This window comes from Hyperolius riggenbachi, chromosome 6 (assembly GCF_040937935.1).
Source record: "Hyperolius riggenbachi isolate aHypRig1 chromosome 6, aHypRig1.pri, whole genome shotgun sequence".
NCBI classification, from domain to species: domain Eukaryota; kingdom Metazoa; phylum Chordata; class Amphibia; order Anura; family Hyperoliidae; genus Hyperolius; species Hyperolius riggenbachi.
The window spans coordinates 79,371,182-79,377,950 of NC_090651.1; positions in this window are offsets into that span (position 1 = coordinate 79,371,182).

Consider the following 6,769-nt stretch of genomic DNA (forward strand, 5'->3'; position numbering starts at 1 on the left):
ACAGAGGGTAATGTAATTGATAGAGAAAATGCAAGCAATGCTTCACGACTGTTTTTATCTGCATTGGGAAAACACATTTAAGTGTGCACTAGCCAACTGCATAACATTGGTTCTCAGTTTACTTGTGCAGAAAGCAGGGGAGGGGGGGAGAGAGGGGGCCCCATCCAAAGTTTAGCAGATTTCTACTTATGCCCCTGTCTGCACAGCCTCAGCCCCAAAATGTCACCCATGGGATTAAGTCACAATCCCTTCCTGGGTGACAGTCCTTGTACATGTATGTGTATGACGCTTAAAGTGTAAAGGCCCCGTTCACATTCGGAAATGCAAAATCGCGATCGCCTAGCGGTTGTGATTTTACACTGCGCTTTCCATGATTTTTCAGCATGATTTTTCAGCAATTGTGATTAGCCATTCTCATTCCAGTGAATGAGAATCGCGATGCAATCGCTGGGAAAATGCTGCATGCATGGCATTTGCGACCAGCGATAATTGAAAATGCGCCGCAATCTCTGCAGTGAGTGTAATCCCATAGGATTACTTGAGCAACGCTTCTGCAGCAGCGCTTTGCTGATCACCGGCGATTTTTGCATTGTGGTATGATGCCATCCTTCTGCCACATCCCACCACTATGCAAAAAATGACAAACATTTGACCCCATAGCAAAGTGCACCAACAGGGACATATGCATAGCGCCGCCCCCGCTCAGTGGCGCACTAGACAGGAAGTAAATCACCAGGATTCCCGTGCTGCATTGTTTACACTTACTGCTTCGCACATTGACTTCCTTTAACCAAAGTACTGTGCATTTTGCGCTATGCTTGCCATAACGCGCTGCAGGCTGTGTGGTGGCATTGCGGCAGGATGAACACTTCTGTTTCAATGCAACGTGACATGGTAAGTGTAAAAGGCCCCATTGACTCGCATTGCCGTTGCCATACCCTGTGGTAAAATAGAGTAACTCAACACACACTTGCAATGCAAGTGTAAAAGGGCCCTCAAGCTCGGGTACAAAATCAAATACTTACTGTACCTAAGAAGAGGAAAGCCTCTGAATCCTAATGAGGCTTCCCTCTGCATCCTCTGGTCTCCAGTCGCCGAGCATGGACCCTCCAAAGATTACCGACAAGGGACTGCTCCTACTCCTCTTTAGAGGACCATTATCACGAAACAATTGTAAAGTTTAACATATATGTAAACACCTACAAATAAGAAGTATGTTTCTTCCAGATTAAAATGAGCCATAAATTACCTTTTCCTTATGTTGCTGTCACTTACAGTAGGTAGTAGAAATTTGACAGAACCGAAATATTTTGGAGTAGTCCATCTCTTCATAGGGGATTCTAAGCATGGCCTTTATCCTATATAACAATTTGCAAGTGTCCCTGCGTCCTGTCTGTGTGTCAGTGCTTTTGCGCTACTTCGCATGTCAAGCACTAACAGACGTTGGGACAGGACGCACGACAGTTCCAGGTGGCGGGCCGGCCGGGCGGGCGTGTGTGCCGCGCGTGGCTCGAGCGGGAGCGTGACGGGCGGGCACAGGCATGCACGCTGTGATGCTGAGGTGAGGACTGACCTAGCGCCCATTTTTAAACGGGCTTAGGTCACTAGTTCTTTATAAAGACACTCGCTGAAAAGGATTTCTACAAAGATGCTGGCCACTGGCCAGCCTCCCTGTTCGCTGCACACTTCTTTGGCAGTTGGGCAGAGCAACTGCCATTAACTAAGTGCTTTTAAAGATAAAGAAAACCCTGAGAACCCCCCATGAAGAGATGGGTTAGTCTAAAACCTGCTGGTTCTGTCATATTTTTACTAACTACTGTCAGTGCCAGCAACATAGGAGAAAAGTAATTCATACCTCATTTTACTCTGGAAGAAACATACTTCTTATTTGTATGTGTTTGCATGTATTTTAAATTTTACAATTTTCGATTTTGGTCCTTAAAGAGGAACGTCAGTCTAAACATACATACTGTCATTAAGTTACATTAGTTATGTTAATTAAAATAGATAGGTAATATAATCTCTTACCCACTCTGTTTTAAAAGAACAGACAAATGTTTTATTTCATGAGGGCAGCCATCTTTTTGGTTGAAAGGAGGTGACAGGGAGCATGAGACACAGTTCCAACTGTCCTGTGTGCTGATCACCCCTCCCAGTTGCTAGGCAACTTGAATAACAACATAGGAAATCCCATCATGCTCTGCACAGCATCAGGAAAAAAAAGTCCGGGCAGTTTCTTTGATGGGTGGAGCTTAGCTAAAAATGCAGCTAAAAATGATGCTTTGGTAAGAAAAACAAAGTTCTGATGCTGTGAAACTGTTAAAGAAACATCATAGGCTTGATTCACAAAGCGGTGCTAACCCAGTTAGAGACTTTAGGCGTGATAACCATTGTACCACGCTGGTGAAAAGCCAGTTTAGGCGTGATAAGTTTAGGCGTGATAAGTTTAGATAAGTTTAGATCGCGCGCAAAGTCCCGCACGCAAAGCAGCGCTATTAAACTCTATGCGAAGTGAACCAGACTTTGCTAGCGCAAAAATTTTGATCAGCTGTGCACTGCAGTGCTAACCCAGTTGGTGCTATAGTTATCACGCCTAAACTTATCACGCCTAAACTTATCACACCTAAACTTATCACACCTAAACTTATTACGCCTAAGCTGAGCTTAGGCGTGATAAAGGGCCTTTCACCAGAGTGCTAACTGTTAGCACCGCTTTGTGAATCAAGCCCCAAGCCTTTTCAGTTCTGCTGAGTAGATTTTTAGTCCGGAGGTTCACTTTAAAGCACGCGTGCGGCTGTGCCAGCACAGTAAGCCAGAGCAGCTCATGCACAAATGGTGCTACTCCACAAGAGCACGGCCACGATCAGCAGGACGGTCCCAGCGAGCGTCAGAAGACAGGAGGACACCGAGCGAAGCCTCATTGACATCCAGAACCTTCCCTCTCCTTAGGTAAGTATGGGTTTCTGAATCCTGGGCTTCTGCTCAGGTTCTCTTTAAAGGGGAGCTGAAGAGAGAGGTATATGGAGGCTCCCATGTTTATTTCCTTTTAAGCAATACCAGTTGCCTGGCAGCCCTGCTGATCCTCTTCCTCTAATACTATTAGCCATAGCCCCTGAACAAGCATGCAGCAGATCAGGTGTTTCAGACTTTAAAGTCAGATCTGAGAAGACTAGCTGCATGCTTGTTTCTGGTGTTATTCAGATACTACTGCAGAGAAATAGACCAGCAGGGCTGCCAGGCAACTGGTATTGATTAAAAGGAAATAAATATGGCAGCCTCCATATACCTCTTAAGTCATACTGTATATATGCAGAGAAAAAAATAAGGTAGCTTTAACTGGAGACCTTTTTCATAATCTAGGAAACTTTTTTTCAATTTCTTCAGTTCTCATCAGGCCTAATTAGAGATAAGCAGGCATTTTAAGTACAGATAATTCTATCCACTCTTTCCAACAGGCTAGCTAATTGCCATTCATTATATAGATGTTAATTGTTTAAAGCCTTAGCTCACCCTCTCACATTTTTCATCATTAGTAAAGGTGAATAGGGAGCTCTGCCAACCCTGCCATCACTCTCACATATTTCATATTTGATGCAGCCTCTCCAACGAAGTTCCCTTTGGGAAAGTCAGTCTCCAGCTCCTCCCTATGTTGCTGAGAGTTTACCTCTTTGTGGACAGCAATGCAGCTCAGCAGATTCTGCAAGTATATTTGCAAGTATATTTTTAGGGAGGAAACCCCCCAAAAACACACATGCACACTCCATGCAGATAAAGATCTAGCTAGAGATGGAATTTGGTACAGCATGGGTTCACCAGCAGAAAATGTCCATTGTATTCCAGCTTAACCTGTTTCCCAAATAATTTCAGTCTACAGGGGAGCTGCCCCTGTGATGGGAGGGGGCCCAGAGTTATAAGGGGGCCCCAACTACTACTTCCCTCCCTCCAATTAAGGAGTCCATCCCTCAGATCAGGTGTTTTATGGCTACACGTGTTATGGGTTTAATGAAGATTATGATGACCACACTTGTTTTATGACCCCTGCAAGGTGGGCTCCCAGGTTGTGAAGGAAGGGCCCAATGATTTGTAGTTACACCACTGTGTCTGGCTAGGCTCCTAGGCTGTGAGGGGGTCACCAGGGGTAGGCAAGGAAGGAAGAAAGCTGCACATCCAAAATTAATCTTTATTGGTTCCATGTAACAATATGGCAAACGTTTCAGAGCCGTGTAGGACCCCTTTATCAAGGCAATATTTGCTCTGAGGCAAACATCAGCAGCAGCTGCTGATCCCAGTGAATGCACATCGCTGTCAGCGAGTGTTAGAGGAGCCAGACTCCCAACTTCCTATGCAGAATCTTTTGCACAGCAGGAGACAGATCTTTGCCTCAGAGCAAAAATTGCCTTGATAAATAATTTTACATGGAACAAATAAAGATTGATTTTGGATGTGCCAGCTTTCTTCCTTGTTGAATACTGCATAGAGGGCGTCATCCCTCTTTTCAGCTGTCGCACTTCCCTTAAAGGGGAACTGAAGAGAGAGGTATATGGAGGCTGCCATGTTTATTTCCTTTTAAGCAATACCAGTTGCCTGGCAGCCCTGCTGATCCTCTGCCTCTAATACTATTAGCCATAGCCCCTGAACAAGCATGCAGCAGATCAGGTGTTTCAGACTTTAAAGTCAGATCTGACATGACTAGCTGCATGCTTGTTTCTGGTTTTATTCAGATACTACAGCAGAGAAATAGACCAGCAGGGCTGCCAGGCAACTGGTATTGATTAAAAGGAAATAAATATGGCAGCCTCCGTATACCTCTTACTTCAGTTCCCCTTTAAAGACTATGAGCTTGATTCACTATGCGGTGCTAACCTACTTAGCATGTCTAAAGTCTTTAGGCGTGCTAACCAGGGTGCTAAGTAGGTTAGCACTGGTTTCCTCAATCAGTTCCCGCGCTAAGTACCGCGCGCAAAGTTTTGCGCGCGAAAAATGTTCTATGCACGCACTAAGTCCAATAGGCTTCAATGGCCTGTGCAGTGCGCGCGTAAAGTTTTGCACAATGCGCTTCGCACGCAAATTAGCGCGCAAAAAGCTTGTTTAGACGTGCTAAGGGGGTTTTTACAGGCGTGCTAACAGTTAGCACTGCTTTGTGAATTAAGCCCTATGGGTTTGATCCTTTAGTGAGTGCGAGACAATACTACTAGGCATCCTTGGGGGATGATCTGTAGATACACCACTGGCAGGGCCGGCCCTAGACTTTTTGCCGCCTGAGGCAAATTTTGAAAAAATTATTGCTGCCGCCGCCGAGCTGGAGGGGTAGCGGGCAGGGCGGGGGTATTGGGCCTAGCGGCGGGGAGGGGGGTCGGACCCCCCCTCCCTCGCCTGGGTCCCCCGTCCTCCGCTCCCCTCCAGCCTTAAATACATCAGAAGCGCAACTCTCGTAAGAGGCAGTGGGCGGGGAGGACTCACCTCTTCCTCGCTCGATCCAGCGTGCGCTCCACTGACGTCCCTTCCTGCAGCGCCGTCCATTTACAATACAGTGGGCGGCGTTGCAGGAAGTGACGTCAGTGGAGCGCACGCTGGATCGAGGAAGAGGGGAGTCCTCCCTGCCCACTGCCTCTTACGAGTTGCGCTTCTGATGTATTTAAGGCTGGAGGGGAGCGGAGGATGGGGGACCGACCCCCCCTCCCCGCCGCTAGGCCCAATACCCCCGTCCTGCCCGCTACCCCTCCAGCTGGGCGGCCGGCTCCCCGCACCCACCGACGGGCGGATGCCGCCCCTAGAAATTTGCCGCCTGAGGCAAAAGTTTCACCCCGCCTCATGAGCGGGCCGGCCCTGACCACTGGTAACACGTGTCTGGCTAGATTCACAGTGGCAGACGAATGCTACGCAATGGAACAGGAAAGTGGTTCCGCATGCTATATGTTGCGTTGCACACAGCGAAGCATACAGTCAATGAAAAGTATGCTTCACTGTCACTGTTACCAAGCTTGTTTTCCAGCAACACACTACATGCAGTGCATTGAGATGCCGCACGCACCTGCTGATGTTACAAGACGTGTTACAATTACAAAGCAGCTGTTACACCCCGACGCACCACTGTGAATGTGACCTCCATCTTTCCCATTATGGAAATATGGAGGCACAAATTAAAAATTGCTATCCTACTCAGATCTGTAAATGGATCTGAAAAATGTCACGACCAAAGATGGGCATTTAAAGGATAACTGTAACGAGAGGAATATGGAAGCTGCCAAATATTTCCTTTTAAACAAAATGCCAGTTACTCGGCTATTCTGCTGATCATTTGCCTCTAATACTTTTAGCCATAGCCCCTGAACAAGCATGCAGCAGATCAGGTGTTTCTGACGTTATTGTCAGATCTGACAAGATTAGCTGCATTCTTGTTTCTGGTGTTATTCAGACAATGCTGCAGGCAAATAGACCAGTAGGGCTGCGGCTGCCAGGCAACTGGTATTGTTTCACAGGAAATAAATGGCAACCTGCATATTCTCACTTCAGTTGTCCTTTGATTTCGCAAAACAAATTCATCATTAGCTTCCAAATCTGATCATCTCGGCGGTGCGTAATATGGTGGCTCTTTATAAATACAGTAAATAAATGATAAATAAATCTCTCTGTGTCGTTCTGGTTCAGCCTCTGCTAATTCCGGTTTCTATAAGAAAGAGTGTTAAGACAACTGAAATGCTCACCCTCTGCTCAGTCAGGACATGGTGCCATTCAAGCAAGAGTGACAAGTACAGGAATAAGACAGGTA